This window comes from Elephas maximus, chromosome 18 (assembly GCF_024166365.1).
Source record: "Elephas maximus indicus isolate mEleMax1 chromosome 18, mEleMax1 primary haplotype, whole genome shotgun sequence".
NCBI lineage: Eukaryota > Metazoa > Chordata > Mammalia > Proboscidea > Elephantidae > Elephas > Elephas maximus.
In genome coordinates, this window is record NC_064836.1 from 44,956,958 (window position 1) to 44,983,142 (window position 26,185).

A 26,185-nucleotide genomic window follows, 5' to 3' on the forward strand; every position below is an offset into this window, starting at 1 on the left:
CAAGAATATTAAAAGCATTCCATTATGCCTGTTCATCACTGTGTTCCTATTCCTTGCACAGTGCCTGGGACATCATTTGCTCTGTGGATTCTGGTTAGAAATCTATTGCAACATAACAAGAGAGGGAAGATAAGAATCTGAACTTAAACTCCCATAATAAGTATTGCTTCTTTCAGCATATATTACCATCAAACATGCTACCAACAAAATTATGACAGATCTACAAAGTGGATTTCACTGTGGTAACCCCATCTTTGCCATGATGGAAAACATACACATACACACAAACCCATAATAATGGAAATGAAAACATCCTTTTACTTGGATTCACAATCAAGGCCCATGGAAACAGCAGTCCAAAAATCAAATGATGTATTACATTGGACCTCTTTAAAGTGTTTAAAAATCAAAGATGTCGCTATGAGAACTAAGGTGTGCTTTACCGAAGCCATAGTATTTACAATTGCCTCATATGCATGCAAAAGCTGAACAACGAATAAAGAAGACTGAAGAAGAACTGATGCGCTTAAATTATGGTGTTGGCAAAGAATCTTGAATATACCATGGACTACCAGAAGAACAAACAAGTCTGTTTTGGAAGAAGTACAGTGAGAATGCTCCTTAAAAGCAAAGATGGTGAGACTTTGCCTCACTTACTTCGGACATGTTATCAGGAAGGACCGGACCCTGGAGAAGGGCATCATGCTTGGTAAAGTAGAAGGTCAGTGAAAAAAAGGAAAACCTTCAGCGAGATGAACTGACACAGCGGCTGCAACAATAGGCTCAAACAACGATTGTGAGGATGGCACAGGACCGGGCAAAGTTTCATTTTGTTGTACACAGCCGTCTTTATGAGCTGAAACCAAATCGATGGCACTTAACAACAACCATATTCTTGGGCTCTTCTTACACTTGAGACACTTACACTAACTTTATTGTTATTAGTTCTTTTAATGAATTTACCTGAAAATAACTGCAAACATTAGTCTCAAACTCAGCTGCACATTAGAATTACATGGGAAGATTTAAAAAAAAAAATTCACGAGGACCGAGACTCTCCCCAGACCAATTAAATCCAAATGTCTTAGGTTGGGGCCCAGACAGGAGTGTTTTCTAAAGCTCTTCTACGACTCCAGAGTGCAGCCGATATTAAGAACTCCTGAGCATAGTAGAGTCAACGGAGTGGAAACCCTCAGTCAAGTTATGCACTGGATACAACTTAATACAAGAAAGAACTTTTCTAAACACTTAAGTAGTGCTCCTGTAAAACAGAGCTTTCTTTTGGGACTAGGATAACTGTATCAAGATGAACATTAACAAATATGACTATTTGATGAAGTGTTCTGAATTATATAATTTGATAAGCAATTCCCTAACTATTAAATGTGAGGTCATGGATTTTCTCTACCTTGGTCAGCTCTTCTAATAAAAATTAAATATATGTGTATAAAAAAGCTGAAAAATTGCTTAAAGACAAATTGTGTTGTTATCTGATCCAAGAGCGCTTATATCACTGTAATAACCATTTCATCATTTCTAACATGCAGATAAATGGGGTGTCTAGCTCTCTCGGAGGTTTCTCACCAAGAGGGTTTCTCATAGTTGGTCAGGTAGCTCAGTTAAAGCCAACATGAAAAAGAGAGATCATAACCCAGCCAGTTTTTCAAAAATTAAGATATTAAAAAAATAATAATAAAATAAATTTTTTTTTTTTTTTTTTTAAAGATATTTGGTCGCTCTATAAATTTGTTTGGGGCTTCTCTTCCACAAGAAAACTTGATATTTTAGACCTAATATCTGTGCCCTACTATCTTTTCATTTATTTTCAGTCAAAATTACCACAAAATTGTATTTTTACACAAATAACATGCGCCCCACTATCTTTTCCTTTATTTTCAGTCAAAATTACCACAGATTGTATTTTTACACAAATAATATATGCCTTCTACGTTTGTTCGCCAACCACACCCTTTCCCCCGAGGTATTTTCATAAGTGTTACTGTGCTAATTTTTTCACATGTCGCTATAGAAAATTAGCATAGTATTCTTACAAAAATACCTTGTTGGTATTATACAAACGTAGAAGGTATGTGTTATTTGTGTAAAAATACAGTAAATGTTCCCTGATTATCATGGAATCTCAGACATTTGAGTTCAGAATATGGACCAAAAAATTTTGAAGGCTACATGAATAGAGCCAATAATCTAATTCCGAAGGCTACATGAATAGAGCCAAGCAAATTATTCTCTCTGGAAACAGACTTTAAATAGCAATTGTTAGCATAATAATTATAATGGTTGATTTGGAATGAAAAACAGGTAAAGATAAAACACACACACACATACAAGAACTCATATGCAAGCCTTTGGTTGTATTTTATTACAAACACATTATTTGGTTATAAGGAGCTCTGGTGGCTCCGTGGTTAAGAGCAATGGCTGCTAACCAAAAGGTCAGCAATTTGAATTCACCTGCCACTCCTTAGAAACGATATGGGGCAGCTCTACTCTGTCCTATAGGGTCACTATGGGTCAGATTCAATTTGACAGCAATGGTTATTAGGTCATAAATTAGCAAAACCATTCAAGCTGTGGTTAACATTCCTTTACAATGAAGGGAGCCAACTAGACAGTTGTTCTGGATATGATAATAGTCCTGATCAAATTGCTAAACCCTTTTTTAATTTAAGATTTCTTTGACAAAAATCAATCAATTTAGTAGTTAACACTAAAGGCTTCTTAGGAAAAAGATGATGTCTAGAGATGACATGTGTGCTCAATTAGCTTCAGAGAGTAGAGACCTCTAATTATTTTTAGCATCTTTCCTCCTAGGTATATAATGAAACTGGTAATATCTATTCATTTTATGTCTGTGCTATTGTTTTTTACATATGTTGTTATAAGTATGCCCAATGCCCTTGTCAAGCAAATAGCCTTAGTTTTATTTTAAGAGTAGCTTTCTTTGTATTAGAATCAAGATTTTCAAAGAGACACAACTTGATTGAAAAAAAACCAAGCAGAATAGAATCCCTGAACCGTTGTCTCACGGAAAAGTAATCAAAGAGATAATATGATTTAATATCTTCTACAGCGATTGTCACACAGTCCTATGGTTCTCAAAGATTGGGTGTCAAACAGTGATTCTGTTGCCTGCTAAGGCTTGAAAATCTCCGATGTAGTAAAATTACCAAAAAATAAAGAAGGTAACTGAACACACGCATACACACAAAGAATACACACAAAACAACAACACATATGACTCTTCTACTACCTTTTTGTTTTGTTTTGCTTAGAAAACACTTTTCCTCTATGAAAAGATAACACTTGCTCAGGAAGTTCATTTTCATCTCTACACAATTAATCAGGATACCTGCCGCGCTATTTTTTTCATGACATGTCAAATATTCATTACTGGTTTACAACATCTTTCAGTGTACACTTCAAGTCATCATTAATTCCTCACGTTTGCTTGCAAAAATTATTTCAAGCAGCAGAGTATAAGATTTCATATGTGCTTTACTGACTTCATTGGAATAAGGTTGCTGTAATGATCTCACTTATATGTTGCATAATTAGATCTAATATCTCTCTAATGAGATACACCATGGTCTTTGGAACCAGCTGCTATATCCTGGAGAGCAAAGGACACTCTATGATACGTTTTCCAAGACACTCAAGAATATAAGTCATTTAATACAAACTATTTTTATCTCTCTTCTTTTAGAGCCTTGTTCTTTCTGGATTGATACTAACATTCACAACAAATCAAAGGACCAAGGGAGCCAGCTGGCTTTGGCAGGTGCAATAGTGTATAACAATTGTTAGGCTGGGAGAATAGTGATTTTCACTCAGGTATCAAGAGAAAAAACAAAACAGTAAACTATGAATATAGACCAGTTTGCTCTAACATTCTTGCATTTGTACATTTATACTCCATGTAAAATATTTATATTATAAAGTTTTTTTTTTCATATCAAGAATGTATTTGTTTACTAAGGAAGATTTGCATACAGGCTTAAAAATGTGGTAGTTTTTTTTTTTTCATTATCTGCTTAAGTATAGTATGTATGGGGCTTGCTTCATTGGCTATTCACACATATAAAAATACTTATGTGTATGTTTAACAGGGACAAATGAATACATAATAGACATGTAGCTACACAAGGTAAATTGCATGGAGGTATGGACTCTAGTTTACATTCAATAATATTCTCATCTCTTTGGCTGAAAGTTAATACATTACTATTTATTGAAACTGTATTTGCTTGTTAATGAAACCAGAGCATGCAGCATTTTATGAAAATGTGGTGACTTTTAATGGATAAGATTACCTCACCTCCCTAGAGCCTTCTGAGTCTCTACGGAAGAGGAAATGAGGGAGACAAACTGAACTATGATGCTCGGGGACTCCCTTGATTCTGCCTGTCACTGTTTTAAGCCGGCTCACGGCCTCGGGGGAGTCTGGCGGCTCTAGCCTTCCTCAAGCAGCCAGACGGTAAGGGCCCACTGCTTTTATTCATTACCCTGAATGTAATGCACCAAATTTAACAAGTAACACACTCAGCGGGAATTTATTGGCCTTTTGCAGCATGATTGCAAGGTAGGCTATGGATATGGATTCCAATTACTGTTGACACCCAGATAAGAAGAACAAAGCCTATATATAATTATTAATCAAAGCTGATATTTTAGGAAAATAAATAAATATCTCTATGCTATTTGGAGCGAACGTTCCCAGGTGTAAAGAACTCTCCCTGGTTACATAATGAAAACATTCCAGTGAAATGTAGCAATAACAAAACAGCAACATGTAAAGGCAAAGTGATCCTAGAAAGCAACGATTTTCACATAAAAATTGCTGGATGGAAGAGGTACAGTAGAAAGAAGGGTAACAAATTCCAAACACAGACTCAGAGGTAATACGTAAATAGATGGCCAAATAAACAGTTAATTTTTAATAAGGATTTAATATTGTTAATTAGGAAAAATAACCTGCATTACATTATTACTCCAGAAATAACTATAAATATTACAATGTGGTGTTACTTTTTATAACACCGAGATTACATGATCATGAAAATTAAATATTGTTGGCACATAGATATTTATGAGGAAATTCAATGAGGGGTTGCAGTAAGGAAATGGAAGGAGCCAGAATTATTAACTCACTTCTGGCAAGGGTTCATTGTTGTTTGTTTTGTTTATGAAGACCATGTTATTGTTGTTGTTAGTTGCTGGCTAGTTGTTTCTGACTCATGCCGATCCCGTGTGTGCATAGAATTTTCATGGCTGTGACCTTTTGGAAGCAGCTTGCCAGGCCTGTCTTCCAAGGTGCCTCTTTGGCTAGTGGTCAATCTCTTAACCATTTGTGCCACTAGTAGTAACTTCTATAAAAGCAACAATGCTGTTGTTGGGTGCCATCAAGTCAATTTTTAACTCAGTGACATATTAGAACTTCCCCAAAGGGTTTTCTTGGCTGTAATCTTTACAGAAGCAGGTCGCCAGGTCTTTCTTCCCTGGAGTCACTGAGAGGGTTCAAATCACCAACCTTTTGGTTAGTAGCTGCGAGCTTAACCGTTATACCACCAGGGCTCCTATAAAGGCCATAAGAACACAATAAATGTAAAGGCATGGGAGAAAAAAATGATTCTACTTTACCATAGTATACGTGAACTAAAAATATTGATGACTATAAGTCATGTGAAAACAAAGAGAACATCACCTCCATGATTAACCTAAGTGACCGATTTAAATTATTGAAGTAAGAGACATGAGGCATCAATAGTAAAGGTTTGAACCCTCATGTTACACAGAATCACATTCTGGTTATAATAATTATCAGTTGTCTGATCTTAAGCCACTAATTTAATCTCTCTTATCCTTTTCCTCAAGTTCAAAATAAGGATAATTATTGTAGTTACTTGTGCTGTTATATTAAAATAAAATAATCCAGGTAAATTATTTAATAAAATGCCAGGTACATAGTAAATTTTTTTTTTAAATTGAACTTCAGATGAAGGTTTACAGAACTAACTAGTTTCTCATCAAACAGTACACATATTGTTGTATGACACTGGTTAACAACTCCACGACATGTCAACACTCTCCCTTCTCAACCCTGGGTTGCCTATTACCAGCTGTCCTATTCCCTCCCTATGCATAATGCATAGTAAACTCTTAATAACCATTAGCAATTGTTAAGTTATTTTGTATTATTTTTACCTGCTCAGTATTCAAAATCATTAAATCAGGAAACAAAACCCACCATAATCTTTTCCTTTATACCTGAATATGCTTCAGTACAAATTTCAGCTCAAATATTTTATTGGAGATAAGAAACATTTTATTCCTCTATTGACTACTTTGCACTTGAGAGGCATAATTTTATGGCATGATTTTGTCACATAAATGTGTTAAGTTAAACAAAGTACATTTGTGATACTTGGTGTGCTAACATATAATACTGGTCTAATGATACCTGTATGGATTGCACCTCAACATAAAGAAAACAAAAATCTTTGCAACTGGACCAATAAGCAACATCATGATAAACCGAGAAAAGACTGAAGTTGTCAAGGGTTTTATTTTATTTGGTTCCACAATCAATGTCCAAGGAAGCAGGAGTCAAGAAATCAAAGGACTGCATTGGGCTGATCTGCTGCAAAAGAACTCTTTAAAATCTTAAAAAGCAAAGATGTCACGTTGAGGATTAAGGTGCACCTGTCCCAAGCCATGCTATTTTCAATCGCCATATATGTTTGCAAAAACTGGACAGTGAAAAAGGAAAACTAAAGAAGAATTGATGCACTTGGATTACTGTGCTGGAGAATATTGAATATAGCATGGACTACCAGAAGAACAAACAGATCTATCTTGGAGGAAGTACAACCAGAATGCTCCTTAGAAGCAAAGATGGCAGGACTTCATCTAGCTTACTTTGGACATGTTATCAGGAGGGACCTACCCCTGAGAGGGGCATCATGCTTGACAGAGCAGAGGGTCAGCACTCCAGGTTTGCAAGATGGTAACATTGGCGGAAACTGGGTAAAGGGCACGTGGGATCTCTCTGTATTATTTCTTACAACTGCATGTTAATCTAACATTACCTCAAAATAAAAAGTATAATTAAAAAAAGTAACAGGTGAAATTTATGTTATTTACTCCAATATACCTAAAAATATGATCATTTCAACATATTAAACAATATAACAATTATTAATGAGACATTTACTTTTTTCATACTGGCTTCAAAATCCAGCAAACATCTACACGACAGTACATCTCAATTCAAACTAACCACATTCCAAGTGCTCAACAGCCACATGTGATTAGTGGCTACCATACTGGTCTGTACAGATGTAGAGAGAAAGAAAACCCAGAGGTGAGGGCAAAGGCTTAAGAGGTAGGCAAGGGTCAGGTTATAGAAACAGCACTCGTAATAAAGCAATTCTATAGGGGGCCCTGGTGGTGCAATGGTTAAGCATTTGGCTGCCAATCAAAAGGTCAGCAGTTCGAATCTACCAGTTGCTTCTTGGAAACCCTATGGGGCAGTTCTACCCTGTCCTATAGGGTTGCTATGAGTCGGAATCAACTCCACGGCAACTGGTTTAGTTTTTTTGGTCTACACGAATACTCCTTTATTAATATAACAAAGGAAACCCATTCTCAAATGAAATTATAACCACTGGTATTGTTATGTACCCTCAAGTCGATTCCGATTCACAGCCCTACAGAACAGGGCAGAATGGCCTAATAGGCTGTAAACTTTATGGGAGCAGATTGCCAAGTTTTTTCTGCCACAGAGCAGCTGGTGGGTTCCAACTGTTGACCTTGTGGTTAGCAGGTGAGCACATAGTCATTGCACCACCAGGGCTCCTTACCTCAGGTATAAAACCAAATCCACCGCCATTGATTCCAACTCATAGTGACCCCATAAGGTTTCCGAGGCTATAAATCTCTACAGAAGCAGATTGCCACATCTTTCCCCCGTGGAGCTGCTGGTGGTTTTGAACGGCCGATCTTTTGGTTAGCAGTTGATCACTTTAACTACTGCACTGCCAGGACTCTTTACCACAGGTATAGGGGTTAGGATATATAACACATATTTTTTGGAAACACCGTTCAACCCATAACAGGGGGAATATAGGTTCTCTGGGTGCCAAAAACAGTTAATCCACCCAGAGATGCCTCATAAGACAGGCCTGGAGAAAAGCTTCCGAAATGTTACAGCCTTGAAAACCCTATGGAAGGCAATTCTACTCTTCCACACATGGAGTTGCCATAAGTGAGAATCAACAGGATTAACAACAACTTTTTAACTAACTAACAACTATAATAAAACAAAGAAAGAAAAACAAACCCAATGCTGTCAAGTCGATAATGACTTATAGTGACGCTATAATACAGAGTAGAACTGCCCCATAGGGTTTCTAAGGAGTGGCTGGTGGATTCGAACTACCAACCTTTTGGTTAGCAGCTGAGCTCTTAACCACTATGCCCCCAGGGCTCCAACAACAACAATGGGGGTATATATTTTTAAAGAGGCGTTGAGATTGTCAAGAGAAATGTAGCCAAGATATGCTGAGCTTCTAAGACTGTATTTTACGTAAGATTAAGGACTTGAAGTGTTCTAGCCAAGAAAATAGTAGATGATGTGTAGTAAGGAATCTAGCCTCACCCAGAGAAAGGGCTGGTCTTTGCCCTTGGCTTCTGGGAGGGAACCTCTAAACCCTTGAAATTTTCTGCTTGATGGAGTCATTTTGTTATTGATGATGGGCCCTCAGACCACATCTGATATTTTATACTAATGAAATGTCTCATGGTGGACCCCTTGGACCACACGGCAATACTCTGCATTTTATCACACATCAATAATGAAAGAGTAAGGAGCCCTGGTGGTGCAGTGTTTAAGCGCACAGATGCTAACCAAAAGACTGGCAGTTCGAACCCACCAGCCACTCTGCAGGAGAAAGATGTGGCAGTCTGCTTCCGTAAAGATTTAAAGCCTTGGAAACCCTATGGGGCAGTTTTACTCTGTCCCATAGGGTCACTATGAGTTGGAATCCACTCGAAAGCTGCAGCGGTTAATGCACATTGAAGAACCATCCCAGACTCTTGACCTATGTGTCTCTTCACCTGGTTGATTTGCTGTATCTGTATCTGTTCCCTGTAATAAATGTAATAACTGTGAGTATAATAGCTTTCAGTGAGCTCTGTGAGTCTTTCTAATGAATTATGAATACTAAGGATGGTTTTGGGAAACCCCAAACGTAAGTTGGCATCAGAAGTGAGTGAGGGTAATCTTGTGTGGACTCTTCCCTCTGATATTGTACTTGGACCCTAACTTCTTGCAGGTGAAATAAAAAATCTTGGGCAGACTTGGCAGTCTGGAAGACTGTGCCATCAGCCTCACAGTTTGGCTAACTTCTGTGTAGATAAATAATAATAATAGAATAATTTTGGAGATCCTTGAAAAGTGTTATAACATATTTAAACGTTTGTGGGGCAGAAAGACATGAAAACTGTCCTCCAATATTCAAAGTACTGTTGAGTAGACACAGTCGATATTGCTCCAGAGACAAAATTTGGCTCAATATGGGAAAGAACTTTCGAAAAATTAGAGCTATCCAAAGTTATCATCAACTGCCTAGAAAAAATAGTAAGCTCCTCATCTTTGAAAATATGAATTCGTAGAGTGTAATGCTATAAGCCAGATGTATTGTTCAGGGATTCCCGCATCAGGGGAGAGGATGGATGATTTTTAAGATATCTTTCAACTCTAGGAGTCTGCTCTTTTATAGTCACCATTTTCTATTTCTTTAAAATTGCAACTAATAATGCCAAGCTTTTATGCATAATTGGTCAAGGTATTAGATTTGGCTCTTACAAATATCTGTTTAATTTTGTTTGCCTTAAAAATACTAGATCACTCCTAACATAAATGCATCAGCTGGTCAAATATAAGTCAACAATACTCATTAAAAAAGGAGTGCTTTAAGACATGGTCCCCAAACCTTCTGTTGGCACAGGACAGGAACCATCCCTGAAGACAACTCATCAGACATGAAAGGGACTGGACAGTGGGTAGGAGAGAGATGCTGATGAAGAGTGAGCTAATTATATCAGGTGGACACTTGAGACTGTGTTGGGATCTCCTGTCTGGAGGGGGGATGGGAGGATAGAGAGAGTTGGAAGCTGGCAAAATTGTCACGAAAGGAGAGACTGGAAGGGCTGACTCATTAGGGGGAGAGCAAGTGGGAGTAAGGAGTAAGATGTATATAAACTTATATGTGACAGATTGACTTGATTTGTAAACGTTCACTTGAAGCTCAATAAAAGTTAATAATAATAATAATAAAAAAAACCCGAAGGGGGAAAAAAGAAAAAAGGAGTGCTTTAAAATGTATAGTGCTGGTTCACGTCTTCCCATATAAGCGTTTTGCCATTGTCAGGATAAAACGAAAAATGTTTATTTTCAAATGTTAATGGAAGGTATAACTTGTCTGGGGGAAAAAAAAAAAAAACCTCTACCACAAATATAGAATTTAAATGATGCACCATAAGAATCGGTATGCTCTCTATAAATCAATCAAATAACAGTAGAACATTTTTTTAAGTGAATCATAAATGAATACAAACAAAATGTTAAATTGTCACACAAGTACATAAACTACATACTTAACAACCACTGAATTTAATGCAAATGTATTTTGCTACATATTCAAGAGAAATTCACTTCATAAAATTGTTTTCACATTATACCACTAAATGTTGTCACATCAACAGCTCCTAAAATATACCTTCTGAGGCTTCCTGAGTAATTGCCATTTTTTTACAGCTCAACTGAATTTTAGTTTCCTGAGTAAAATCCTTAAGATGCGGGTTCTATAGATCCAAGAAAAACTGACTTATTTCTCAGCATAGGCTGCATTCCATACACTTCTTTTCATATTCTAACAAGGAAAAAGCATTGTCACAGCAACCAATACAAAATCACCTTAGTTAAGAGAATGACTTTCTTAAAGCTACATATTACGAAATATGAAATAAAAGAATAAGAGTCCCACCATATGAGAAGTGTAATAATACCTGGCCCAACTTTGCCCAGGGCACCTTATTACTACCGCTCTGTAAAAAATTTGAGATTGGGCTATTTTAACAATCACCCCATCCTTTAGCCCTTTAGGCTCAACCTGCTCCGGGTTCTTAACTGTGGCAAGTTACATATGACATGAAGTAAAATTTAAAAATTACATATCAGATTAAAGAGATTTTTTAAAATATAGTAAACATCTTTTAAAGGAGAATGATAATATGTTATAATTCAAAGCATCATGTCCATATTCTTACTTTTGAGGTAAAAGCTGAAGAGTAGAAGTATAAGAAGTGGGTCATAGACTCCCACATTTAAATTTTGTGGATTTATGTAACTCTTCCTGAAAAAAACCTCTCGAATTCTTGGTTAAGAATTAAAATAGATCCAGGGAACCTTAGAACTTAAAGAGAACTCATTAACCCAATACAACTCTTAGAGCCAATGTAGGGTATCCTTTAACAGTGTCAAAACAGCATACAGGTCTAATTTTAGTATTGTATTTTTGAATAATTGGAGTATTTTTTACGCAAAAGCACAACTTTGAACTAAAAACATACATAGAAATGGTAAACTAAAATTTAATTAGTCTCCATAAATACATAATGAAAAAATAAGTCCTCATCATGCCTGCCAGGCAATATGAGATTAGAGTTCTGTCATAATGAAAAAACACTAAAAATGACATTAAAGATTACTATTTTTTTCCATTTTTTTCATAAGAATAAAAAAGGCAACCATAGAGGGGGCCTTTAGAAAAGCCATAAATTTCTGAGAAGACCTAAGCAATCACATGTTTTCTTTTTCCACTCACAATAATATACACATATTTCTGTTTTTCAAAGACAGCTGACATTTCATATCATCTCTTCATACTTTCATCTCAAGCCTGCTTTCCAGGGTAGTAACAGGGATGCACCATCTTCTCTAATTAGGCTGGAATGGTTTACTGTATTCCACCACGAGACAATGCTGACGCTTTGAATCTAGTCCATATTGGTCTTTTCTAAGGATACAAATTAGAAAATTAAGTCATCACAGAAGTCTGGTTCTAATTCAACATTCTCCCTTATGTATGCTGAGAATGACCTAGGATTATTTTAGACTGGAGAAGGTCTAAATATGTACCTTGTGTGTGTTCATGGCCACTTGCCCTAGAATCTCTCCAGAATTTAATCCATTTTCAGATATATGATTGGGAGGATAATCCATAAGGCAATGATGCTCAGACTTGCTCAGTTTTTTGAATCCCTGAAGATCAAGGTGCTTTTTTTTTTTTAAACATCATGTAATAACGAATGAAATATTATATTCTAACATACGACCTTGAAATACTTGATACCTAGATGATTCAAACATAATATACTCATAAAATCACAAACATCTTCCCACTTAGTCACAGTGAGGGTCGGCTTTCTATGTGCTTCATGTTGAGATGTACACAATACTATTTAGAAATGAATCTTGAAAAAGGGAGAGAGAGAGAAAATGAATATGATCAAATATTTCAGTCTAGCTCTCAGCTTACAGGAAAAACAGAGGACAGAAGAATACGGTAAATGACAGTACAGGATGCAGTCAGCAAAATCCAGAGCAAGAGAAAACCAAAGGCAAACGATTCAGTTTCATCAACAAATAAATTTCAAACAACTAAAAGAAAGGGAAACCTACAGATTGAAAGAGACTAGAGATACGTGAACTAACTGCCCTGTGTGACCCTCGTTTGAATTCTCATACAAATTAACTGTAAAAAAAAAAAAAAAGGTAAACAATTTGGAAATTTTGTACACTTATGGAATACTTGATAATATTAAAAAACTACTGTAAAATTTTCTAGGTGTAACAATGCCACTGTGGTTAAAAAAAAAAAACAGTGTTCATCTGTTAGCAGTATATACTGAGATACTTACACATGCACACATATCATACGATGCAGAGATTTGCTTCAAAATAATCCAAGAGTTTGGGTATGAGTGAGAGGAGGTATAGATGAAACCAGACCGGTCATAAGTTAATAATAGTTGAAGCTGTGAACTTCACAGGAACATGTAACAGTTTATTATACTTCTCTCTACTCTTCTATACATTTGGAATTTTCCTTAATAGAATTTTTTTTTAAAAGAAAACTATCAATATAAGACTATTTTTTTTTTTTACATTACATTACATTTTACATCAATATATGTTTTCATTAACATTAGTATGAACAGAAAAAGCAAAAGAAAATGGAGCAAAAATGTTTACGGGAGAATTCACTAAATCAGAGAAAATTTGACTCACTAAGTAATATTTGGGTTTGGAGGAGAACATCTGCACAGGGTTTGTGTTGAAGTGTTCCACTGACAAAACGTTCCAGAACAGAGGGCCCTTAAGCAGCAGACCTGGATAACCACTGCAATACCAATGCATTCGCATTGTGGGCCAATAGAAGCATGGATGAAAAGATCAAGATTATCCAGAAGGTGGAAGGAAATACTCTCCTTACCTTATCGGATAAATGCTAAGTCATTCCTTTTATAGAAGTGTAGAAATTTAAACTGTTAGACTGAAGGGGAAGGGCAGAAGATAGTAGAGGGTAACAGCTCAAAAAGTTTGTTTATAGTATTTAAAACATCATATTTTAGCCCTTTCTCCCAAAGACTAAGCAATAGACCTAAACTGCGTATTAATCTCTTTCAGGGCCCATGTATATATTTTCTTTAATTTCTTTCAGAAAGCTGTCCAATATGGAAGCTGGTTACTCAAAGCACTGTTAGTATTTTGAAAGGTTATTTCATCAATTTTGTCCAACCAGGGCTAAACTGTATTGTTTGTGGCTAAATATATAAGATATCCACGTTACTAATTTGATCTGAGTGTTTGCCTGGAGAGTTGGGTGAAACCTTTGCCCCGTTATTAGCCCATCCCTGGTCTTGAACTCACTGAGGTATATTTGTTTGGATTATAGCCAAATTGAACCCACTATTCAATCGATAATTGAACTGCGCTCCTAAAATGCATTATGTTTAACTTTGAAGGAAAATAACACAGCTTGACCCTTGTGAAGTGGTATGAAGAGCTGCAGTCAAGTGAAGACGTCTTTTATTCTGGTTGGAGTATTTTGTTGCTATCTTAACCTTGAGCCGGGCAGAATCGTGATTAGCTGTATAAAACTCCTTTATCTTTGTTGCTTTAATGTTAAGAGGCCTTATTAACACAAAGGCATTAGAAGCGGATTGAGTCTGTAGCTAAACATTTAGCTTCTAATGTTTATAATAATTTAAACTAAGAAGATAATAGCTACCATTTGCCGAGTATATAATTTAACCAAACACTGAACTCAGTGCTTTATATACAACATAACATTTATATTTATTTTTTCATTATTTATTGGCATTCCAAGAGATCACCCAGCTGGTGGCTCCTATCAAGCCTACTATTCTTTACTTCAGATTGCAACGTCAGTGCGTAGTGCCATAGCTGTAAACGTGTATCCACTTGTGGGCTGGAGCCGGCTCATACTGGCTCAGGAGACTACTCTGAAGTTTTTCCCAGCTCCATGTTCACTGACATCACATAGGTAGTTTGAAAAGAACAGAATGGAAGAATTTACAGAAATCAGTAAATGTCTTTCTTTTTCCCCCAAAGAGCCCATGGTTAGACATTTACAAATATATTACCATATGTATCCTTCATTCATCAAGAAGAAATTTTGTCATTGGGAGGATAATATGGCCCAGTAATTGCTAATGCAGGGACAGTTTAAAAGTTAGGGACTGATTAAAAGGAAGTCTCTGAGTGGTGTAAATGATTTAATACGGTTGGCTGCTAAATGAAAAGAAGTTTGAGTCTACCCCGAGGTGCCTTGGAAAAAAAGCCTGTGGATCTACTTCTGAAAAATCAGCTATTAAAAGCCCTGTGGAACACATAATTCTACTGTGATACACATGAGCAAACTTGATGACAACTTTTTTTTTCTTTGAAAGAATAAAAAGAAATTAACCTTAGTAGCTGTGCCACTCACATGCTCCACCTACTAGGCTTCCTCCAATTTCTTTCATTTCCCGTTCACCTTGGCAAGAACCAGGTAAAGGAACCATAGTGCATTGTATTTTCCCTCGATACCTTGGCGGGGGGGGGGGGTGTAGGCAAGGGTTTATGAAGACACTTGCTACATCGGGTATCAGCACACTACAGCCTGTGGGCTAAATATGTAGGCTTCCTACTTTTATAAACAATGATTTATTGAAACACAGACATTTGCTGTGTTTGCTTATATAGTGTCTCTGTCTGCTTTCTAGATTCAAAAGTAGTTAAGTAATGAGTAGTTATGATACAGACTGTATTGTCTCCAAAGTGAAATATATTCACTATCAAAGTCACAGAAAAAGTCTGTGGGTCTCTGTTCTACATGATAGTTTCAGTGAATGAGTTTCAATGTGTTTGATTTATGGCTGATACCTCAGTTCCTACAAGAATGAGAAGGGGATAAGCTTCAATTCCCCTGTTTTACCTTGTGCTGACAAAGGCACTGACAGAAATATAAACTATGTCCCTGAATTTTATCATGTCTACGTATGCAATTCCATCATGTAGAGAAAGATTTTATTCATTTTGACAGCAACACACACATTCTGGTCTTGCACAGAGTACGAATCTAGGCACACCATCCGAATCTCTTTATTCAGTCATTCATTCATTTAACTATTCAACAAATACTTATTAAAGGACCCTTAGGTTCCGGCCTACCAGTTTCTAGGCACTAGGGATACACCAGAGAATAACTAAATCCCCTGTCCCTATGGACTGTATATCTAAATGGGAAAGGCGTATACTTGTTTGCTAATTGTCTGATATCATACCAGGAATTGATAGGCACTTCTTAAGTGATCAGAAAAATCATAGCAGGTGAGGTATTAGAGAATGATTGGGGTGCTATTTAAGATGTTTTGGGAAGGCATCTCTCAGGAGGTGACATCTGAGCAGAGACCAGTGGAGACACACTCAGCTGGCTTGAGGAAAGCCAAGATGGAGAGTGAAAGAGAAAGAGGGGTGAGAGATGATGTCAGAAAGGCAGGCAGAGGGCAAGACATGTAGGACATTGTAAGCCTGGTAAGAATTTTGTATATTATTCTAATCAATAGGAAAAACCACTGAAAGGTTGTGAGTAGAGTGCCGACTTAAAGTAATTTGCATTTTAGATTAGAACCCTGTCCCCAGTGTGTACTGGAGACTGTAGTGAGTACCGAGAGGGAAGGAGACGAGTTGGGAGGCTATTACAACAATGCAGACAAGGGATGTCCTCCAAGCAGAGGGTTTGGTGGTTATGGGGAACCACAAGACAAATAAAAGGATTTTGGATTGAAAATGTTTGTAGACTTATAAAAAGGCTTATAATTGGATGGTAAATTACATGGAATAGATAACCAAACCAAACCCACTGCCATAGAGTCGATTCCGACTCATGGAATAAAAAAAAGTGGGGAAGAATTCACATATTCATTCAATCAGGGGCGGATTAACCCCAGTAAATACAATATACACCAGCTAACATTCAGAAAGGTAGGCACGGGCTTGTGTTTACTTCCTATAATATGTATTGCACAATTTCACCTGGTTTTACACATGAAGTGGTGAAAACCAGGTGAAATTGTGGACTACAGATTAGTAAGTAAACATAATTAAGCCCATGCTTATCTCGCTTATTGGATAATCCATCCCTGCATTCAACAAGTCCTTACTAATATCTATAAGGTAACAACAAGTGCTATGTTCTCGAGATTAGAAGTTAAAAGAAGCTTGGTTCAGTGGACAATGATAGGTAATAGCTGAGTCGCTCACGTATTGGCACTCTCTCTTAAACTTTACACAAACTCCCCTGGCCCTGATCTTACCCCCTTTCGCTAAGTACTCAGCATGCACAGGACATCTTTGGGCCCGTGGCTGCTGTCACTAAGGGCATCAGAGGCTGCTGTCGTTCATGGTATTCTTTTCATTGAGAGTTTGAGAACGGAAGGAATGGATTAAAACAAGAGACAGTCTATGCAGGACAGACACACAGTCAAAGACACAAATCCTGTTTCCACTTCTAATTTTTGATTCTTCCAATCTTTCTTTTAGCAAATTTTACCTGTCATTCTTAACATATAGTTTTGTGATTCTCCAGCCAAGTAAGTTATGGAATTTCTTTACTTCATGTTCCCTTTTTCCTTTCTTATCCTTTCATGTTAAGATTTTAGATGATATGCACTAAAATTTTTTAAGCAGATTGCCTTGAAGGTCTTTCTCATTGTTGGACATACAAAAGCATACTCTCTCTTATTAACCTCATAGACCTTCTTATTGCCACTGATATTGTGAATTGAATACATGTTTCGAAAGTTATGTTTTTCTCTTTGTCCTAAACAAAGGGCAGATCTTTGAATTGATTGGAATCTTTCAAATACAATCTGCAAAAGCAGTGGTTTTCTAAACCAGCAAGATTCAAGCCCTGAGTGAACATTTTGGCATTTTATTGGAGTGACGGTGTTGCTCGCGGTGACACGGAGCTGTCTGTGACTCCAAAGGAGTCTTTCAATGTCAGCTAAAATTTGGGGTGTATAAAAGAGAGGGAGGAGCATGAATCAATGGACAGACAGTTCTCAAAGCTGAGAGTAAAAGTACCAAGCTAATATTCCTGAGAACAGCGTTTTTAAAATATAAATATTTTCGATTCCTAATGACTACAAAAGACACATCAATGTGACTTAAAAATTAATAAAGAATCGGGCGAATGATATAGACCATAAAAAGTTTTATATATTACAACAAAATATGTACATATTTATATATTTATACATGTATATCATATTGGTGATATATTTTTTAATTTTGAAAATGCCCTCAGTGTATAACTTTGGCCATATTTTCCTTAGTGTTGTGATGAAGACAAAAAAGAATTAAATGAGGATTGGGTAATTCTCCCTGAGGTGTGGGTGATCTGTACTGGACATCTTCTACCTCATGAGCAAAGCCTGGGAGAGTGCCTGGAAAGCTTGGGAAGGGTTAAAGTTTTGTCTGTGACACTGAAATTGAGGCCAGCTGTAGGTCATATTCACGTCCCAGTCACAGGAAAATGAACCTGTGAGACAGAACCTAATTATCTGCTAAACCAAAAGCCAGTCTCAGTTCAATAACTTACGACAGAGCTAGCAGCCAGATATAGTGTTACCATGGCAACGTTGGAAAAAGCTCCACTGCGGTTGAGAATAAGGAGAAAGGGAAGGAGACTGTAACCCTAAATGTGCTGCAGCCGTTTGATCTTGGACAAGTGGATCTGTCTAGAAAACCAGGTTATTCTATACATGACTACCATTGTCTAGTCACTTTAATATCCGCTACAATTACTCAAAAGAAGAATGCAATTACAGGTCCTCTGGGCTTAAAAGTAATCTACTAGCAAATGGCTAACCGGGAATTAATTTTAGAAAGAAAAATATAAACTTCCTCCTTCTCTTTCTCCATGCCATCCCCAAATACAGATAAAGCAGGACACTAATGGTTGGGATTCCTGAATACCTCGTCATTGTAATGAAAGAGGTTTGTGTTCATGAAATTTACTATCATCCTATTTTCCTCTTCTTCCCAAATGCCGAGATATTTTTGGAGGAGAACTTTTGGGAATTGAAGCAACGCATTTGCATTTCTAAAGGGTAGGAGTGAAACTGGAGGTTGCCATCAAGTTGATTCTGACTCACAGTGACTGGAGAGTAGCGGAGAAATTATTTTTCTTTGTGAACTCTGCCTAAAGTTTCAAGTGAAATAATTTCCTGGGATATTGAGTTAAGAAGAATCAACATTAAAAAAAAAAAAATCAACATTAGGAGGAGAGAATTCCTGCCAAGTTGGTCATTTTCCTCTTGCCAGTTCATCTTTGTAGTTCTTTCTGGAACAGCTCTGGGTTTATAAATGTAGGAGATGGTATGACTTTATGAACATAAAGAACCTCAGAAACCAGTTACTGTGAATACTGTGAAGACAAGATCTCACTAAAAATATTATCAGAAATAACTAGAGCTTATCATATGCACTTAGAGGAAGAACTCAGAAGTGTATTCTTTTTTTTTTTAATCATTCCCAGTGGAAACAGATCATGCTAAAGCCTGTCAGTTACAATTATTGGATTTCAACATATTTGACAATTTTGATATGTCATTAATGATGTAATAAGACACGTCTAACACATGATATTATCACTTAGGCTTGATATCCGGCTGCTAATGCTAAATCTGAATCACATATATATGTATTGATATACAGATATGGAAGTATGTTTCTTTATGTATGACTTATAAACACATTGGGTTTGGAATATGGAGACGAGTAATATCCTTTTCATATGCATGAATAACTTTACAGTAATGCAAATGAGAACATGGAATGGAAAATTAGGACTAAGAATATAACCTGAAATTTGGCGATAATTTAGAGTCACTTATAAATGTCTGTAAATTTTCTTTAAGATGTCACATCTTTTAAAAACTCTTTGCTCTGCCCTATTATACACTCAGTATATAATTATGTAAATACGGAAATCCACAACCACAAATTCCTTTAAACTACCAGGGATGCAAGAAATGGAGGATTGTAAACAATAAAAGCATGCGGGGTGGTGTGGGGGGTGGAGAGAACAGAAAAGCAACATCAAAGACAAAATGATTTTCTGATTAATTTCCAGGTAGAGGTAACCTAACCTCTGCTCCTGACCCACGCTTAATTCCTTTGAAAGTAAATGGATGCCAGAAGGTATACCTCCTTCTAAGACAGATGTTTCTGAAATCTGATTATTCAGAGGGTCTTCCTGGTTGCAAAGATGCCAAGCGAAAGCAGCGAAGTTCAGTACACACTGTTTGGATCCTGTTACTCCTAATATAAATAAGTTTTTCTCTTAATCTTTCCATTTAAAGAAATTAATTAGTTAGAAAAGAAAATGAAGCAATTTTATCAGAGAAGCATCTGAAAAAGCTATTGATTCAAATGCTTTTACATTTCAGCCTTATCACACATGATTAGCTTGCAGATATGAGCTTAATAATGATGGAAGTCACCAGATTTCACCGCATTATGTTCCACTTGAACTCCCAGCAAAGATATTGGAAGCACTAACAAAGAAATAATACTGTTTTCTTCCTGTCTCACGATGGTCTTTTAGTCAGTGATTTTAAAGAGAGGTGCTGTGTTTTTACATAGCACGGTCTCCCGAAACTATTCCATTACACATTTTTTCCAGCCTCATAAATCTTTTCTATATGTTTATGGGTGTGTGTGTGTGTGTGTGTGTGTGTGTGTGTGTGTGTGAGTGTGTGAGAGAAAACTGTATAAAGTCTATGCTTCACCCTGGAACAAGACATTGACACATTCAATTAACATTAAACAAATATAATAAATTTTAAATACAAAAAATAAAATTACAATCCTTAAAAATTACAACTTAAAATAACCTGCTCAACATATGGAAGACACTCAATATGTGTTTGCTGACTGGGTGAATAAATAAATGGGCCTATTTGTTAGGGGCCAATGACCTGATTATCTGTATAAAGACAAAAAGACAACAAGTAATGTCTAGAAAGTAACTTAAAAGAAAGGAAACCTGATGTTACCTTTGGATAGCTATTTCTCATGATCAAATGTTCCAAAGGTCTTAATTCACTTGCTAAGAAGAAAAAGAAAAATGAAATATAACAAAATACAGTTATCACTATTGGGTCTACCATTTTAAAATGGATAAAATATTCTATAATACTTGACAATTTAGCATATAATAAAAAATACAATGTATTTCAAACTTCCTCTCTCTACTCCTCTCCTCATTAAGGCTGTTCACTGTTTTCTGGTCTTTGCTGACCTCTGCTAAAATGCGTCTTGGGTGTTGGTCTTTTACTCTTGGAGAACTCTTTATGAAACCCTTCCCTCAGCAGTAAAACTATACAGTTGTTCTCAGGGAGCAGAGACTGCTGGTTAAAGCCCTGCCTTTGGCTCTAGCTGGTGTCTGGACCCTCCAAAATGTCACAGAATTCTCCACCTGTCAGCTGTCTCCTTTTTCCTTCTTGATGACAAGGTAAACATTTGCAGATTTCTTCAGTGCTCTTCTGAAGGGCAATCTTGGGGGTAGATCATGGGTTGGGCGTTGGACGGGAAGGGTGCTAGTTTAGACTCTCTCTATTTCTCCCTGCTGCCATTTTTGCAGGCATATGCAGTGCTGTTTATTCACAGACTTCCATGGGGGAGGGCTTTGGTCTTTAGGCTTATTTAAGGGATATCTAACCCTCTTTCCTCCCTCAGAGTTTGCAACACCAGCAATGAGGCAGGGAACGCCCACATCCAATTCTCTCACTCTCATGCTCTCACAGGCTCGTCAATATCCCCAGCCTAGAAAGTATCATGCTGTCCTGCGTGATGGACAACTGTCTCTAATTCATATCCTTCTCAACTTTAGCTTCATTTTTTATAAATTCTATCATTCAAGGCCTCTAGGATCAGGCTAATATTCCTGGTCATTTGCTCTTTTGGAATGCAGAATAAAACTTTTCCCCTCTCAGGACAAATAAGAACAGTTTATTTTGAGCTTTCTGGACTTGATATAATATTTAAAAAATAATCTAATAATTAATAGGCACTTTAAATCTTCTGTTGACTTTGCTCTTGATTGTGCCTGCCCTCCCACTAAAGCAATAAACGTCACTGATCAAATGAGTAGAGAAAAATAAGAATAAGCATAATTTTAGGAAGTAATAAACTTGGTTTAAATTTTCCAGATACTATTCTACTATACATTTAATTATTAGGCTCTGCCAGTTCTACCTTCTAAATCTTTCTCAAATCCCTCCTTGTCTCTTCTATTCCACTACCACCACCTCTGTTTAGCCCATTATCACCTGTTCCAATGAATAGCCCAAGGGAATCATTATATATAATTATAAAAAGGTTTATTTAGCAACAGAATTCTGCTTATGTTAACAAAAAACAAAAAGATGAAAATAAACTCTATCGATACCTGTGAGCTGACTGGTTAAATAAATTATTTAATAGTCAAACAATAACATAACGAACAAATGCTACAATGACGGTATGGCAGAAAAGTGTTCATTTAGTGGTTAACAATTAAAGCAAGTTACCAAAGATTATGAACATATTGAGTGTATATGTGTGGGTGAATGAGAGAGGGAAAGAGAAAGAACATATGAGTGTATACTATATAATAACAAGTATTATTCTCTGAATGATGGAATTAAAAAGTACATCCAATTTTTCTATTTGAAATTTTCTAATATGAACATCTGTTATCATTATGCAGGGAGAGTTTAACAGAGTTTGTAAATATACTAGTTATCTTTAGAATACTGTGAAAGTGTCTTGAGTTAGATGGCTTTAGATTAGTAGGGTTAATTACATTTGACTAGTAAGTTTAACTCCATTTGAAACCAGGGAGTCTATCTTTCCAGTTTGCATATGGGAGGATTCTAGTATTTTCAGGATATGAAGCACTTGAGTACAACAGGAGTTTGAAATGAAATATGTTTTCATAAAACGTTATAAAGAAACTTGTACCTATTTCCAATCACAATACATTGCTTAGGCTGAAGACTTAGATAAAATGTCTCGGTTTCATTTACTACTGGACACGTCAAAATTGTACATGTTCGCTATGTCAGACATTGCTAGTTCTTCTTCAATATCAGTTCTCCTCTGCTTCAACTGCGTAAATAACCACTTTAATAAAGTCTACATTTCCTGGTCTCCCCTTCCCTGAAGCTTGGTATTCGTAGGGACTAAGGTTTAACCAAAAGCATAGTGGAAGGTGTGTATAAAAATTCCAGAAATTTTCTTTAAAAGGAAGGGCAATGCCCTATTTTCTCCTTTTTATTTCTACTGGCTGAAAATGGCCAACATGGTGGTGCGTCAGTGGCCACCCGGAGATTATCTTAGAAACTGAAGTCATTCAAGGAGAGTAACAAGAGAGAAGAAGCCTGGGTCACTGACTTCAAAATGTTTACCTATGCTTTTATAAGAATGATTTCCAAAGCTATGTATTCCCTCCCAATTTTTCCATTATTTGTTTGGTATCTGCCTCTTGATGTCACACTCACAGCACCAATCCAACGTGCCTGATATCAAAGTTCCATCAACTGAAATAGGAGGCCCAAGGAAATCAGATGCTGGTTCACAGAGGAAATATGATGATTATCAGGAGAGCCCTGTGGGGTTCTAGGTTCCCTACAATCTGACCACAATTTACCTTTCAAAAGGCATTTTATACAAAAGTACCTAAAATTCCAACAAAATTCAATGGCAAATATAGCCCATCTTTTCTGTTTCTGCATGACTGCACATGTTGCATCCTCCCCCTGAATGCCCAGCCTTTTCAAACTTTCCTTTAGAGGCCCTTTCTATCTATCAGAGGTCAGCTACATGCAACCTCCTCCAGGGAATTTTATTTGACTCTCAATGACTAGAGTAAATGCCTCCTCTCAAACTCCAACGTACTGTGTTTGTATCTCCTTTATGGATCTGTCACATTCTGACCCAATAATATAAGTAAATAAATATTTTGCTTTTCTTACTTCTTCATCCAAAACAAACCAAACCCAGTGCCATCAAATCGATTCCGACTCATAGCAACCGTATAGGACAGAGCAAAACTGCCTCACAGAGTTTCCAAGGAACACCTGGTGGATTCAAACTGCTGATCCTTTGGTTAGCAGCTGTCGCTTTTAACCACTACGCTACCAGGGTTTCCACTTTTTCATCAGAATGTAATATTCTCTGAAGGAGAAATTCTAGTTCATTTTGTGTTCCTCACACACCTAGCACAGGGTCATGTTTTGCATAGGTTACAAATGGATGGTTGGATGGGTGGCAGGATGGATAAAAAGATTTAAGGGTTAGGAGTTCTCCTGTTTGTAATTGTAATTCTACTCATTTATGGGGTATTACAAAATAACAAATTTAGCAATCAATGAATAGTCCTGTTTAGAAGCATGATTTGAGACAAAGTTGAGGACTAATAATGAAGATTATGAAGAGAAACCACTACCAGGAATTGTGGTAATCCTTCCATACTTGAAAAGAAAAAGAAGTCATGTCCAAATCTTCATTAATATTGTGTTTAGAAGATCTCTGGCTTTCACTAAGCTTAAATCACTTTTGGAGAGGGATCAAGCAGAAAATACTAAGAAGTGTCTTCCCTTTTACAGTGTTAAATTGCAGTGTTCTCCTAAGGATGGAAGAAAAAACAGAGTAAATAAAATTTCTTAAATGTTTAAGGCCAAGCTCCTAAAAGATTCTAAGAAGAACTTCTTTTCACACTAGTTAAAGTGTGGAGTTATTTCATTTTTCTGGATTAAAAAAAAAAAGAAAAACTGAGGGAATGTTTAATACTTCAATCTATTTAACACAAGTAAGTTCTTGCTATTTCTCTTTGGCTCTAGGATACTTAAAGCCTTCTTTTAACGCTCAAGAATATAAAAATAAAATAAAACAAAAAATTTAAGAGGATACTAGGCTTGAGACCTGCTTGAATGAAACTTAAAATCACTCCATAATTGATATTATATACAATTAGATAAGCAAAGGCTAATCTGAATATGTGTATACACACTTTCTATTTTTAAATCATAGACATTTTAAGAGTTTTGCAAAACTGAATAGTGGTTGTTACTATTGTTATTTCTTAAGCCATCAGGGGATCGTGGCTAAAATAAAATCTGGCTTACTGGTCATTTTCTTTTCCTATATACAATTTTAAAAATCAGTTTTCCTATATTGAGAATGAAAAAGTAAGAATACGATTTTCCATCTAAAAGAAGTCATGATACTCAAATAACCCACCGATGATCATGAAAATCCTAAATAAGTCTCAAGAAGATACAAGAAAAGACTTGGAGTGGTAAATCAAGATTTGTGAAATGAAATTGATTTCCATTCAAATCAGGTCTTTTACTCTTCTTGAAGATGTCAAGGTGTCAGCCTTGGCCATTACAGCACTGTGATTTATAGTTGAGACAAAGCGATGGTACCAGCTGACTGCCTGGAGCCATGCTGCCAATGACAGCCATCTCTATTCTCAACCAATCAGCAAGGCTTATCTAAGACCTGAGTTTTTCTTCCTCCGTCTTGATAAGGAAATGATAAAATGCAATCTGGAAGATTAACTTTGTGGGAAACAAACAAGCACTGAGAAGCAGAGTAGGTATCATACTTCCACAGAACAAATTACAAGCATTATTTATGGCAATCTATTTTATATTTCAGCCTCTTAGAAACACACATTCATGATAAAAGCATAAACAGATGTTCCAAGTATAAGAATTTATTTTAATATACTGGAAACCACAGCATAATTTTGTAATTTGATTAATTAGCAAGAAGAATTGTGGATGTTAAAATCAATTTTCAAACTCTCTAAATTATATTTACAGCTTTGCTCATCTGCATCACAAAAAAAACCCAAAATGTTTTGCATTAGAATCATTATTCATAACAAATTAATCTTTTTTTTTTTGCATTGAGGAAAATCCCTAAATAGTATTGCTTCATAATAAAAAGTTAAGAACTGTCCGGTTCATACTTTTTCACTAAAAAGTAAAGGATAAAAATCTAACATCTTATTCATATACTGTAAGTATTTTATACATACATACATATATACATATATATATATACACACACACACATGCATAATCTTGGCTGCTGACCAAAGGCCCAGCAGTTTAAATCCACCAGCCACTTCTTGGAAACCCTATGGAGCATCTCTACTCTGTCCTATAGGGTGGCTCTGAGTTGGAATTGTGAGACAGCAATGGGTTTGTGTACACAGGAGATAGTAAAGAGGAGGAAATCAGTTCATAAACTAAAATAAAAGATTCCCAAGAGTCAAGAACATAAAGCTCCCTAACATTTAAGAAGAAGTCCCTGGGTGATACAAATTGTTACTGCACCAAGCCGTTAACTGAAAGGTTGGAGGTTTGAGGCCACCCAGAGGCACCTCACCTCAGAAGAAAGATCTGATGCTCTACTTCTGAAAAATCAGCCACTGAAGACCCTGCGGAGCACAGTTGTACTCTGAATCTACTT

General features: G+C 36.4%; 1 long non-coding RNA gene across 4 annotated transcripts in view; it reads right to left on the bottom strand.

Moving 5' to 3' along the window:
- The window catches only part of LOC126061475 (uncharacterized), a 96,681-nt gene that overhangs the window by 61,750 nt on the left and 8,746 nt on the right, over positions 1 to 26,185 (bottom strand). For 2 of the 4 annotated variants that reach the window (XR_007513804.1, XR_007513803.1), the window contains exon 3: positions 1 to 24,326. This is a non-coding gene — a long non-coding RNA (uncharacterized LOC126061475). The remainder of the gene's footprint in view (positions 24,327 to 26,185) is intronic. The other 2 variants (XR_007513805.1, XR_007513806.1) reach the window with 2 other exon arrangements.